Raw genomic sequence first — 15,108 nt, 5'->3', positions numbered from 1 at the left:
TAACTTAATTTCATTTCTTTTTATGGCTGAGTAATAGTCCATTGTATATATGTGCCACATCTTTATCCATTCATCTGTCGATGGACACTTAGGTTGCTTCCATGTTTTGTAGAGCTGCAGTGAACATTGTGGTACATGACTCTTTTTGAATTATGGTTTTCTCAGGGTATATGCCCAGTAGTGGGATTGCTGGGTTGTATGGTAGTTCTGGTTTTAGGTTTTTTTCTTTTTTAGTTTTTTAAGAGCCTCCATACTGTTCTCCATAGTGGCTGTATCAATTTACATTCCCACCAACAGTACAAGAGGGTTCCCTTTTCTCCACACCCTCTCCAGCATTTATTGTTTGTATATTTTTTAATGATGGCCATTTTGACTGGTGTGAGGTGATACCTCATTGTAGTTTTGATTTGCATTTCTCTAACTAGTGATGTTGAGCATCATTTCATGTGTTTGTTGGCAATCTGTGTATCTTCTTTGCAGAAATTTTGTTTCACGCGAGGACTCCTCTGCGAAGACAGTAAGGTTGGGGTCCCACACCTGTGCCAGGCGTGGGCTCCACTGGGTGCTCGGCAGCCTGGAGTGGCTCTGGATGCGAGCCCACTCAGTGGACCTTTCGTGAGGCTCAGTGGTCCCTCTTCACTGGTCTCCTCAGGTCGTAGTCAGGTTTCTTCGACATACACCAACTGAAGTTGAAGTGCGTGTGTGTTATCCCTATTTTATAGATGCACAAATAGATGTCCATAGAAGTTGGTTTTTACAAGATCTCACAGCAAGTCACTGGCTGGTCTTGTTCTTTGAATTACAGTTCTGTGCCAGTTAAGCTATTCTTTTAAGTGCAGTCTATTTATGGGAAAAAGTAGAGACTAGAAGACGTTCTGGATTCTACCTTCTGGTTTTCCATAGTCCTGAATGTAGGCCCCGATACAACCCAAACCAGGCTGGTCAACAGGTGGTTATGACCAAACTTGCCAGTCCTGTGACTATAAGAAAACAACCTTCATTAGATTGTCACTTAAAATGCAAACCTATGAAGTCATAGCAGCTACCACATTGTGATGCTTACAGAATTGTGAAGATTGAAGGAGGAAGCCTATACGTGTGCCTGGCATATAACCTAGCATAATACCTGAAATTAATAAAATGTTGTTCCCTCTGTAGTTGCCTCTCCCCTCATGTTTGTCTCTTGTTTTGAAAATATATTAGTTATCTGGGCATATTAATGATTAGTTGGAACCAAAATGCTGAAGTCAGGGGGAACACTTTCTTCTCAAGAGTCCAGCCTTTTAAATTGTCTTCCTTTTCTTTGTCACAGCAATGGACTTTGAAAAAAGTAGTGTTACTGTGGAAACTGAATACATAATGCTTTCCCACTTATTTTCAGAAGGAGAACAGTCCATAACTATGCTTCTTAATAGTGGCTTTCAAACATTTTAACCACAACCCAGTACAACACTCTATGTGTCCATGTGCATGTGTCTTTGTGTCTGAAATAAAACTTAATCCTTTCTGTGTGTTTATATACTCTGCTATTTTCTATCAGACCCACTAAGGAGATGTGACCACAGTTTAAAAAATCTTCTGCCTTAGAGAAAGATAAGAAAACATTCGTTTGGGGCTTTTCTATCTTAACTAAAGACCTTTCAGGTTGGCAAATCCAGGGTCAAGTTCAAAATGAGAAGGTTATACCTCTTAGAACATGTAAGTTTGTATCCTAGACCTTGGTGCTTCCAATAGTACTTGAGGGGTATTGACATTTCCATTAGCTCACCTCACACTTAGTTGTGCCATAACTATGATTAAAGGCAGTGAGAACAGAAAGAAAATGCAACGTAGATACTGTGAATCACAGCCAACATATTTGCTAAAACTTTTACTCACCCTGTTTTTCTTTCATGGGTCAATTTTAACCTTATTTCTTTCAGTTCTTGGATCAGTGGGCTTGTGTTAACTCATATCACCTAACAAACCCACTTGAGACAGCTTAGGAAATTCAGGTGTGAATTTTTTTTTTTTTTTAATTTTTTAATTGAAGTGTAGTTGATTTACAATGTGTTAATTTCTGCTATCCAGCAAAATGACTCAGTCATACACATATATACATTGTTTTTTATATTCTTTTCTATTACGGTTTATCCTAGGATATTGAATATAGTTCCCTGTGCTATAAGGTGTAAACTGTTGAATAAAACAGATTGCTGCCTCAGCTGCTGATGGACTAGGGCAGCAGTGTTAACTGGTGCCTTCTTGTTCATAACCTGGGGTGTGTGATCTCATTTACTCCCCATAGCCCTGTGAGAGAAGAGATGAAATCGTCTTCTTTATTCAAAACCACCACCACCACTGAAAAACAAACAAGCAAATAAAATCCAGGGATTCAAGCGGTTAGCTAGCTTGTTCAAAGTCACATAGCTATAGGGGAGAGTAAAGCTTCAACCAGGTCTGCCTTATTACTAAAAATCTTGATACCAAAACCCTTCATAATTAAAAATGTTAATGTCAGGAGTACCTTTGTTGTGTATTAAGTACTAATTAAAATACTAATCCTTTGGGAGACAAATTAGTTTAAAGAGTATAGCACAAGAAAGAATCATTCAACTATCATTGTTTAAAGGTAAATAACCATTCTTCTCAACTTTGTACTTCAGATATTTAAGATGCCTTTCATTTGGAGGAACGTTGGTACTATCCCCATAAATACATTTCTTTTCTCTGTGCAGCAAACCTGGAAACCTGTGGTAAATGCCCATGTTTTATGGTTTGTCATCTTTCCTGTTTTTGTTCTGAAAAGCCTGTGAAGTAAGGGGGCATGTGGTGATGATATTGTTGGCAACACTAAGATCTGAAAAGATTGTGTGGGAATTTAAATAAGAACTCTGGTTTTCTGACCGCCTACCCACTTCTTTGCAGAGGCATTAATCCATGTGGGCAGAGTAATTGAGTGTTTTGGGTAAAGACCCAAGGTTAAAAATGACAGAGGAAGAGGACCTCACATTGCATTTGTTACTTGGGTTTAGATTGTAGCCATGTCAAGACTGTTTTGTCAGTGTTCAGTAAAGTAATCCCATGAGGGAAAGGTTAAGTAAAGTTCTGCACTTACCAGCTATTTCACATAGCCAATAACAGGTAGAAATATTCTTTAAGTTGTGATTTTCCTTTCTGCCCCAAGTTTCTTTTAAAGTTTTTACTAAACACTTAAAATTTTGCATGTGACCCAGTGAAACATGCTATGTAAATAAACAGTGGATTAGCCTTGGTTTTTATGTGTGTTTGGTCTCATCCAGCTGAAATTCATGATTCTACAAAAGATTAAAGAAAAAGGACAATTTTGAGGAGAGCATTAATATTATATACCCATTGAAAAGCTGATTAAATAATAATAAGAAGAAGAATGGATAAAGTGTACTGAGAGTTTCCTGTGTGCTAGGCAGTGTTCAAAGTATTTTACCCATTTTATGTCATGAAATCTTCTCAAAACCCCAGTGAAGGTAGTACCATTATTATTTCAGTTTTTATAGGTGAGGAAACCAAACCACTAATAGTTTAGCTTACTATTGAGGGTCACAGTTTGATAAGTAGTGGAGCAGGTATAATCTGACTTGAGATCCGGTGCTTTTAATAACTGTTGTATTGCCATCCTGTGTAACAGACATTAAGCTAAGAGTTAATAGAAAACGGGTCCTGATTGTAGTTTTACCATTAATTTACAGTCTGAACTTGTACAAGTCATTTCGTCTCTTTTTGCCTATGTCCTCACCTCTAAATTGTGTGATAATATCTGTTCTACCTACAACTCTACTTTGTGGAGGGAATTAAAGCTGGAGAGGTACAGTGGCCATGGGGAAGGATATATTGTGAAACGAGAGGCAAAGACAAGGAGGTAAAGACAATAGAAAGTGAAAGAAAGTATATATTTTAAAAGCTTATATGCAAAAATATTTCAAAATATTGGTTTGATGAAGGAAAAGTAAGTGCAAATAGGTAAATTGTCAGGGTAGGCTCTAAGCACTACCTTCACGGGACGGTGAGTGGGAGGAGCCAGAAGGAGAGCTCAAGAAGTAGAAGTAGCTCTGTCAGAGATCAGAGGACTGAGGTAAAGGGCTCCCCTGTGGTGCTGCTGCCTGCAGAGGGTGGGCCAGACTAGACAGCCTCAAGAGGATCCGGGAAGTTAGGATGAAGTGTAACCACAAGTGGTACATTTGTCTAGTTAAGCAAGTGACCCATGGTAAATGTTGGTGAAGCTTTGAAAACTGGATAGAGAAGTTCCATAACTATTTAGGTAGATATTTGATAATATTGAGGTGTTTTGAGGCAGGCATGAATAATTCAATCACTTATAAGGGAGAATAATGTGTGTGATGCCCCGAATCAGACGTCACTGTACTTCCTACACTGTCACCTTTACCTTTTTTCTTTTACTCTCATTTCCACAATGACCTCAGCAGGTCATTGCTGAGACTTGTCTAGCTAATTATGTGATTTTTATATTATATTTGTGTTTTTAAGCTTTGAGCAGAGTGTGAACTGCTTTCAGGACTCATTTCTCAGGAATCTAGTAAGTAAGGAATAATAAGGTGTGTATCCATTCCAGGCATATTCATGCATCCCTAAACTGTATGGTTTTCTGGAGAGCACCATGGTAGGGAGAAAGATCAGGCATCCCCTAGTCAGGAGAAGCCACTTGTCCCTCATTGAGTGGCTCTTCCTGTGTAGTTATTAAACTGCAGGACCCTCTGTATTAGTCAGGAGTCTCTAGAAAGACAGAACTAATAGGTTGTGTGTATACACATATATATTATAAGGAATTGGCTCATGTGTTTATGGAGGCTGGCAAGTCCAAGTCTGCAGTGTTGGTTGGCAGGCTTGAGACCCAGAAGAGCTGGTGGTGCAGCTCCAGTCCAAAGGCCAACAGGCAGAGACCCAGGAGAGCCAGTGGTGCAGATGGAGTCCATAGGCAGTCTGCTGAAGAATTCTCTTTTGCTCAGGGAGGCCAGTCTTTTTGTTCTATTCAGGCTGTCAGCTGATTGGATGAGGCCCACCCACATTATGGAAGGCAGTCTGCTAACTCACAGTTCACTGGTTTAAATGTTTATGTTATCCAAAACACCCTCCAAGTTGATGCATAGTATTAATACCTCCCCCCACACCCCGCCATGGGACATGCTAAAGCAAGGCCTCCTTAGAGGATATTGGGAGCCCTCACCACCACTTGGGAGCCAGATGTTGAACCTATCCCATTCTCAGAACTTCTCTCAAATGCAAGCAATTTTAACTAAACACACTAGGAAGAAATCTTATAACCTTTCTGAATCAAATTAATGGATAAGAAAGCACTTAAAAAATTGTGAAGCAGTTTACAAATGCACGGAATTTAGGGATGTGGTGAGTGAAGAGGGTGTGGGTAGAGTTTAGCATAATTGGGTGGATTGCCACCTGTTGTGAGGATTATAGGTTGGCAAGAGAACAATAAACCTTTCTTTTTGTGACTGGACTGCACATAATCATACCCAGTGCAGTGAGGCCTTCTTAGAACCTTGTCTTAGGTTTACAGGAAAATCCCATCTTCATTCTATGGGAGGATGGCTTGGGTGGGACCTGGGAATTCTTGTTCTGCTACCCAGCCATTGAATTCTCACCTACTCTCACTGCTGCTGGCTCTCCAGAGGACTCCTTGTGGTGCTATGTGACCCATGGGTTGAACAACTGAATAGATGAAAAATATAATTTGTTTACATAGCAGCTATCTTTTGAGCCATATTACCTCATATAAACCTTGGGAGAAAATAATAAAATGGACAGGGTGATTTTATTGCTGTTCATACTGACAGATAGAGTAACCACAATTTTTCTCTAGTCAGTATAGGGCAGCATTTTGCACATTGTTGCTTAATAAATATTTGGTTTGAAAGAAATCTTATTCTATTTCTGTATTCATCCTGTTTTCTCTTACCTCTGATTTTTCCACAGCTCACATTTGAGTCCTCACTATATGAAGAATGCTGTATTATTTTTTAGGAGAAACTAAGTAAATAGAATTAGATCTGCTCCTTCAGGAATTTTTAAATGAAACTAATCTATCTCAATATCACAGTGGAAATATTTAATACTAAATACTATATACCTTAATACTTTTTAAAGTGGAATACTTTTTTTATAACTTAAATCTTTCATTTTATTTTAGAGAATAAGCCTTTCTTTAGTTTAACTTGCAGCAATGGTGGTGTTTCTATTTTTCCAGTGAACTCTTACAACAAAATGTTCATTAATTAAAAATAGCTGCCCAGTACCGGAAACAGCTCATATAGCAGCTTCTGACACGGTTCTAAAAACAGACCTGAGCTGCTTGTGTGCTGAATAAGAATGAGCACTGAAAACTTGTGAACAAATTCAGGTAAAAGCATGCTTTGTTTTAAGAAGGATCCTGTGTGCCTTTACATTAATGTTTTTCCGATTATAAGAGTCATTTGTGCTTACTGTTAAAAGACAACAACAGCAACAAATGTTATAGTGGTATATTATGTAGAAAGTGGAATTCCCACCCAGATTGTGGTGTCTGTTTAGTCTGGTGGCTTCTAACAGATTCTTTTCTATGCATATACAACAGTATATACTTACTTTAAAAGTGGAATTATATGTTTTTTTCAACTTGGTTTTTCACTTATATTAGAAATTTTCCACATCAAATCTTTTAAAATCCTCTTCCTTTATTTTATTTATTATCTCTTTTAAGGCAGCATAGTATTTCACTTTATAGCTATACTACAATTTGTTGAAACCAATTCCCTATTAATAGGCTTATGAGTTGATATTCTTTTAATTTTTTTTCTTTGAAAGTTATTGTTTTTAGGGCAGATGCACTTGTAATTGAACAAATTTACCAAATGTAATTTGTTGGTAGTGTAACATTGAGAGTTTACTGTGTGCCTAGAACTTTTCTAAACACTGTTCTGTGAAAATTAGAAGAATAATGCTACCATCTTATGAGGGATTTACTATTATTGTCCCTATTCTCAAGATGCAGAAAGCCTCCAGGCTCCCTATATGCCATCATGGTCATCCATAGGATGGACTGAAAGAGGGGTGATGGCTCAGACATTTAGGGCTCTTTAAATCCAAAGGAGCTAAGCAGACGGGTAGCAACTGCATCAACACAAAAGAAAGCAGAGCTTACAAATACTTCTTATTGGAGTTTCTGATGTTAAAAATCTTTGCTGGTTGCCATAACAACAGGCTTTGGAAGACCTACCATCTTCACTCTTGTGACTGTGACTTGAGGATTCCCTGGCTGTTACCACAGATTGTTAGGTGTCTGTGTATCCCCTGCTGATTTCCGAATTTCTATTGTGAATTTATCTGATACACAGGGCCCTTCCTCAGTTTTGTCTGTACCCCTGGTATGCCTTGCTAAGATCTCCTTCCCTGGCCAGTCCTCCCTGATGGCCTGTGTAGGTGCTTATTGTTTTCTACTGAAAATGGAAGCTATTAAGTTTTTGTCATTATTAGTGGCTTGGACTCTAAGATCTGTCTGTAAGATAGACTCTAAAAAAAGTTTCCTGAGACTTAGAAGGTATGTTTCATTTGCTTAAATGATGGTTAAATTGATCCTAGGTATAATATATATATTTTTTAAATTGAAGTATAGTTGATTTACAATGTGTTATTTTAAGGTGTACAACGAAGTGATTCAGTTATACATATATATATATATGTTCTTTTTCAGATTCATTTCCCTTATAGGTTATTACAAAATATTGAGTATAGTTCCCTGTGCCATATAGTAGGTCCTTGTTGGTTATCTATTTTATATATAGTAGTGTGCATATGTTAATCCCAAACTCCTAATTTATCCTCTCCCCCCTTTCCCCTTTGGTAACCAGAAGTTTGTTTTCTATGTCTGTGGGTCTATTTCAGTTTTGTATATAAGTTCATTTGTATCTTTTTTTTTTTTTTTTTTTTAGATTCTTCATATAAATGATACCGTATGATATTTGTCTTTGTCTGGCTTATTTCACTTAGTATGATAGTCTCTAGGTTTATGCATGCTGGACATTAAATTTTTAGAACAAAAAGTTTCTGTTACATTTCTTCATAATTATCTAGTCTATCATGACTAGAGAGAAGTGAAGTTTAAAATACCACTAAAAGGGACGTGTGTTTTGGTTATTTATTGTAGTGTAATAAACCACTTCAAAACTTAGTAGCTTAAAGCAGCAGTTTGTTATTTTGTGGTTCAGTGGGTTGACCAGGCAGTTCTGTGTTCATGTCCTGTCAGCTGGTTGCTAGAAAGGCTGTGGTCCTCTGAGGTTTGGATAGGAGCTCAGCTAGTACCCAGTGGCTGCTTAGGTCACCTGAGGTGTCTGGGTTCCAAAATGGAAGAAGTAGATGCTGCCCAACCAAATAAGGTCTGGGCCCAGAATTGGGACTGCATCATTTCTGTCCTATTCTAATGGTCTAAGCGGTAATAGGCTCAGCCCAGAGTCAATGTGGGAAGGGACGCTACAAGGACATGAGTACCTATAAGTGTGTATACAAAATTTTAGAACCACTGGTCTAAAGGAAAAAGTCTATGAGGAACCTAAAATCTTTATGAGGGGTCAACAAAGGGTTGTACAGCCACATCCTCAAGACCACATTTTACTGGCAATGCAGGATTTGATCTTTGCCCTGAGCCATTCCTTCCTTCCTTCCTTCCTTCCTTCCTCCCTCCCTCCCTTCCACAAGAGCCCAGTTTTTTTTTTTTTTTAAACATCTTTATTGAAGTATAATTGCTTTACAATGGTGTGTTAGCTTCTGCTTTATAACAAAGTGAATCAGTTATACATATACATATGTTCCCATATCTCTTCCCTCTTGCATCTCCCTCCCTCCCACCCTCCCTATCCCACCCCTCTAGGTGGTCACAAAGCACCGAGCTGATCTCCCTGTGCTATGCGGCTGCTTCCCACTAGCTATCTATTTTACATTTGGTAGTGTATATATGTCCATGACACTCTCTCACCCTGTCACATCTCACCCCTCCCCCTCCCCATATCCTCAAGTCCATTCTCTAGTAGGTCTGTGTCTTTATTCCCATCTTGCCACTAGGTTCTTCATGACCTTTTTTTTTTTTTTCCTTAGATTCCATATATATGTGTTAGCATACTGTATTTCTTTTTCTCTTTCTGACTTACTTCACTCTGTATGACAGACTCTAACTCCATCCACCTCATTACAAACACCTCCATTTCATTTTTTTTTATGGCTGAGTAATATTCCATTGTATATATGTGCCACATCTTCTTTATCCATTCATCCGATGATGGACACCTAGGTTGCTACAATGTCCTGGCTATTGTAAACAGAGCTGCAATGAATATTTTGGTACATGACTCTTTCTGAATTATGGTTTTCTCAGGGTATATGCCCAGTAGTGGGATTGCTGGGTCGTATGGTAGTTCTATTTTTAGTTTTTTAAGGAACCTCCATACTGTTCTCCATAGTGGCTGTATCAATTTACATTCCCACCAACAGTGCAAGAGTGTTCCCTTTTCTCCACACCCTCTCCAGCATTTATTATTTCTAGATTTTTTGATGATGGCCATTCTGACCGGTGTGAGATGATACCTCATTGTAGTTTTGATTTGCATTTCTCTAATGATTAATGATGTTGAGCATTCTTTCATGTGTCTGTTGGCAATCTGTATATCTTCTTTGGAGAAATGTCTATTTAGGTCTTCTGCCCATTTTTGGATTGGGTTGTTTGTTTTTTTGTTATTGAGCTGCATGAAAGAGCCCAGTTTTTGTTTTTTTTTTTTAAACTTTGGGTTTGTTTATTTATTTATTTATTTATTTATGGCTGTGTTGGGTCTTCATTTCTGTGCGAGGGCTTTCTCTAGTTGCGGCAAGTGGGGGCCACTCTTCATCGCGGTGCGCGGGCCTCTCATTATCGCGGCCTCTCTTGTTGCGGAGCACAGGCTCCAGACGCGCAGGCTCAGTAGTTGTGGCTCACGGGCCCAGTTGCTCCACGGCATGTGGGATCTTCCCAGACCAGGGCTCGAACCCGTGTCCCCTGCATTGGCAGGCAGATTCTCAACCACTGCGCCACCAGGGAAGCCCAAGCCTAGTTGTTGTTTTTTTAAGATTTATTTTTTATTTATTTATTTTATTTTTATATTTTTGGCTGCATCGGGTCTTTTTGGCTGCATTGGTGTTGTGGAACACGGGATCTTCATTGAGGCGTACGGGATCTTTCGTTGCGGTACACGGGTTCTATAGTTGAGCCGTGCGAGCTCAGTAGCTGTGGCACGCTGGCTCAGTTGCCCAGCGGCATGTGGGATCTTAGTTCCGTGGCCAGGGATCGAACCCACGTGCCCTGCATTGTAAGGCAGATTCTTTACCACTGGACCACCAGGAAAGTCCCAAGAGCCCAGTTTTTTTATTTGATCATTTCTTGCATATGAAGTACTCCTCGATGACATCCTTGGCCTGAGACCGTTTGCCATAGTCCCTAACCACCACACAACCAACCACTTTATGGGGTTTTCCCTGTCAATTTTACAGGGACCTACCCATTCCCCTAGTTTCTTGTTGTCATCAACCTTAATCAGGTTGATTTGGTGCTCAGCGCAAAGGGCCTCCACCAACTTGACTTACATAGGCTCATCACAGTTGGATGCAAACGCACAAAGATGGGCTTGGAGCTTGTCTAAGGCTTTGGCAGCTTCACGAATTCCACATGCTAGGCCATCGAGGATGAGGGCGGTCTTACAGCACCTCTTGCAGAGCAGTATTAACATCCATTGTACCTCTGGCAGCAATGGTTTTCTTGGCTATGTTGGTGGCTTACGGGTGGAGCTGAATCTTGAATGCACCCGGGACTCTGCCACAGCAGGGAAGGAGCTGCCTGGAGCCATTTCTTACTTTGAGCTTATTTTTTGCTAAGATGCGGAAATGAGCAATGGTTTTATTTTTGAACCCGTCAAATCTGACCCCTTTATATTTCCTCTAAATTCTGTTTGAAAAAGAACCAAACGGTGCCTTTTTTAGTTCATCTCACTACATAGGCAGTTAAAATGAATCAGTTGATACTTTCAACTTTCTTCCTTGAATTTTCCTTAGTCAGATCATTGAGTTCATTAGGTACCGTTTCCACCTTCCACATCACTGCAGGCAATGGTTTGCTAATTGTTCTCACAGTACGTAACTTGGGTCCCTTTTCTTCAGGTGCTGATACATTTCTTCACTTTTTCAAATCTTTTTTAGCAATCTCCTCAAAACTCTTCCAGCTTCTGCCCACCACGTGGATCCAAAGCCAGTACATATTTTAGGTTTTTGTTGCAGCAGAACCCCACTTTTGGTACCAAATTTTGTTTCAGTTATCTATTGCTGCATAACAAATCACCTCCAAATTTAGTGGCTTAAAACAACAATGGTGTTTTTGCTCACAATTTTGGGATTTGGTAGGGTTTGATAAGGACAGCTCACCTTATCTCACAGTCTGTGTGCTGTCAGCTGGGACAACTTGATTAGGGCTGTAGGATTTATTTTCAAGATAGCTCATTTTCATGCGTGGCAAGTAGGTGCTGTCAGCTGGGCATTTTTTCTTTTCCATGTGGGCCTTTCTCATTTCATGTGGCTGTTTGGACCTGCTCACAGCATGGCAGCTGGACTCCAAAAAGAAGGAGGCAGAAGTTGCCAGGCCTCTTAAAGATTTAGCCCAGGATTGGTACAATGTCATTTCTGCCCTTTTTCCTTTGGACAGTCATAGGCCCAACCCAGAATCAAGGAGGTGGCAAAATAGATCCCACCTCTTGATGGGAGTAGTGACAGAGAATATGTGGCTGTCATGAATCCACTCTACTCTGTTAGGGGTTTTTTTTTGACAGTACTGAAAAGGCACTCTTGGCTCAAGTTATGAGATGGTGGAAAATAATTGTTTATTATTTGAAGTAAGGTCGTAAGCTCTGGAAGAAGGTTAAAAGAAAACTTTTATATATAAAGAGCATTTTGATATCTGTGAAAATTTTAAATGTTATATTTTACTGGTGGACAAAAGTCATTATTGGGGGGTAGAATTAATTTTTAAATTCCTTCTCATCCACAGGGAGATCAGCTCGGTGCTTTGTGATCACCTAGAGGGGTGAGATAGGGAGGGTGGGAGGGAGACGCAAGAGGGAGGGGATATGGGGATATATGTATACATATAGCTGATTCACTTTGTTATACAGCAGAAACTAACACACCATTGTAAAGCAATTATACTCCAATAAAGATGTTTAAAAAAAAATTCCTTCTCATCAGAATAATACTTTTTTTTTTCATTTAACAAATGTTTATTAATTATGAACTCTGTGCCAGGCACTGCACTAGGCATTGGGTAGCCAATATTTATTTATTTATTTATTTATTTATTTATTTATTTATTTACTCTTAAGCACCTTTGGTATCAAGATTTGTATGCGACAGGGATGTCTGAATGCACTTATGTATCTTATTTGGTCTTAACACTGACCTGCTTATTTTTAGTAAAGGTTGCCTTCTGTGTTACCAAATGTAGAGAAATAGTCCCCTTCCAAAGATTCCCCTTCTTGAAATAGGGACAAAATGCTGTTTAAGAGTTGTGTGCGATGAAAGGGGGACTCTGGATGCTTTGTTGAAGTGATTGTGGTAAAGCAGAGGGTGAATAATGGGATGAAAGGATCCCAGGGTTTTCTATCATTTGGAACTTTTGTGTGCCGCTCTTTCCAGATTGGCGAGAGAGGACAAAACAGACGATGGTAGCAGAAGTTGCCCAAGCTTTTGCTTATTTACCCAAATCATCTATTAGGTAAGCTCATACAGGCTAGTAAATGACTTCCTGAATTTGTTAAGCACTTACATTAGTAAATTTTTCTCTATCCAATTTGGAGCTCTTAAAATCAAATTAATGCCCTATTACAATAGTGATTCAAAAGAGTTTAAATACATCTTGTAGCTTTAAAATTCATACAATCTGACTGGTATTAAATCTTTGACCTTTAGTTCCTTTTTTAGCTTGATATCATGCTTTTGGGTTTCGTTATACGTTATCTTGATAACACTGATAAGTTGTTAAATATTGAAATAATTTGAGCATGTTTTCTTTAATTAGATTGTTTATAAAAATGTTTGGGGCAACACTGGTTTCCCTCACTTGCTTTTAGTTTTACTCTTCTACAGTAGTTGTCAAGTGTGACTAATAATTTGCTTCCTCTTTCTGTCTCTCCTTCGTTCTTCTTTTTATGTTTTTCTTCTTTATTCTCCTACTACCCTATGAAGTCTGGTGGAATGACATATTCAGGAGTGAGATAATGGGTGGTGTGGATGAGATGATTATCATACATGTATTTATGATTCTGTATGAGGAATCCTTCTAGCTTCTTCTTCTTTTTTTTTAAAATTTTTTTTCCAGCTCAGAAGGTCCACCATTCTTTTTTTCTTTTTTAAATTTATTTATTTTAATTTATTTATTTTTGGCTGCATTGGGTCTTCTTTGCTGCGTGCGGGTTTTCTCTAGTTGTGGCAAGCGGGGGCTACTCTTCGTTGCAGTGCACAGGCTTCTTATTGCTGTGGCTTCTCTTGTTGTGGAGCATGAGCTCTAGGCGCGTGGGCTTCAGTAGTTGCAGCACGTGGGCTTAGTAGTTGTGGCTCGCGGGCTCTAGAGTGCAGGCTCAGTAGTTGTGGCACACGGGCTCAGTTGCTCCGCGGCACGTGGGATCTTCCCAGACCAGGGCTCGAACCCGTGTCCCCTGCATTGGCAGGTGGATTCTTAACCACTGGGCCACCAGGGAAGTCCCTAGCTTCTTCTTGATACTCTTCATCCAGCGTCCAACTTCCCTGGCATGATATCATTACCAACAGTTTAGAAAATGATGCCTATGCTCTTCATTGTCAGAAAATATCATCTTCTGTTTCTTTACAATTAAAGTTCCATTTGTTTTGGGGTGTCTTAGGTACTCATCAGTCCATCAAGCAATTAGTGTGAGTGTGGGAACCAGTAAAGCATTCTGGGGACACTTAGGTGAATAAGAAATGGTCACTGTTATTTGCTTCTTACTCTCCGGTCTTCAAATTCTTCCTTCCCAGTCAGATTTGAAAGCTTGGCATGGTTTTCTGAAGGCTTGGATTAGACACCTGTAGAATGTTGGTGGGGGGCGGGGGGGAGGTTGCTGAGTTATTTTGTTACTCTCCTGTCTTCACAACTGTACTTCACTTGTCATTAAATAAGACCTTACTTATTTCAGGGTTTATACAACCTACTGTAGTCTCACTATTTTGAACTCCAATTGTTAAGAATGTATTTTTGTATGTATTTAAAAATTGTCCTTTATTTCCCTTGGGTAGGTACATAAGTTCCTGATTACCTTCCAGGTATTTTCATAGAATATTCATTTCTGGACTAACTAATTTTAATCCCCTTCAGATTTTCTCATATCCCGCTTTTCCCCATAGCTTTAGTAAATTGTCCAAATAGTTACATACATTTACATTCAACAGAATTATTTTTCCACTTGACCTGCCCCCCATAGATACCTAAGCAGCAAAATTCATAAAACCTTTTTAACCACGAACTCTTTAAAAATATAATTTGTAAAATAATTTAATGTAGGACTTGGAAGGGACCTTTGAAATTATGTAATTTAGAGCCCTTCTCTTCTACTGTTGTTGCATAGGTAATGCACAGGTTTGATACATAGAATTAATATAATCAAAAAAGGGAGGAAGACAGTGCTGCATGTAATTGGAGGATACTTTATCTGTTTTATACCTTCAGTCTGCCTTGTTTATTGTTTTAATTGCCAAATGCCCTATGGTGCCCTTTCATTTCTTTGTAAATTATATAAAGCCAGTCTTTCAACAAAATCTGCTTATTTGCCCCAATGGGTATATTTGTTGTGCTTGTGTTATTCTTGATTTTTAACTCTAGTTAACCAAGATCATTTTGACTCCCAGAACTTGTTTGAACTACCACTTTTTATTTTGGTAGCATTTACAAGCTACTTCTAGTTCATCATTTGGGTTGCTTTTAAAAAATATACCCATGAAATCTATAAAGTGCTGCTGAATGAAATCAAAGATCTAAATAAATGGAGAGATATACTGTGTTCATGGATA

The 15,108-nt window shown here is 38.9% G+C and overlaps 1 protein-coding gene and 1 pseudogene across 1 annotated transcript in view; one reads left to right on the top strand and one right to left on the bottom strand.

Annotated features, from left to right (window-relative positions):
• FGD4 (FYVE, RhoGEF and PH domain containing 4) overlaps nt 1-15,108 on the top strand; it is a 194,538-nt gene that overhangs the window by 46,782 nt on the left and 132,648 nt on the right. The window lies entirely within an intron of this gene.
• On the bottom strand, nt 10,408-10,803 carry LOC133100968 (small ribosomal subunit protein eS12-like; annotated as a pseudogene).

Source organism: Eubalaena glacialis, chromosome 11, assembly GCF_028564815.1.
Source record: "Eubalaena glacialis isolate mEubGla1 chromosome 11, mEubGla1.1.hap2.+ XY, whole genome shotgun sequence".
Classification (NCBI taxonomy): Eukaryota; Metazoa; Chordata; class Mammalia; order Artiodactyla; family Balaenidae; genus Eubalaena; species Eubalaena glacialis.
This window is presented reverse-complemented; position numbering and strand designations above follow the sequence as displayed.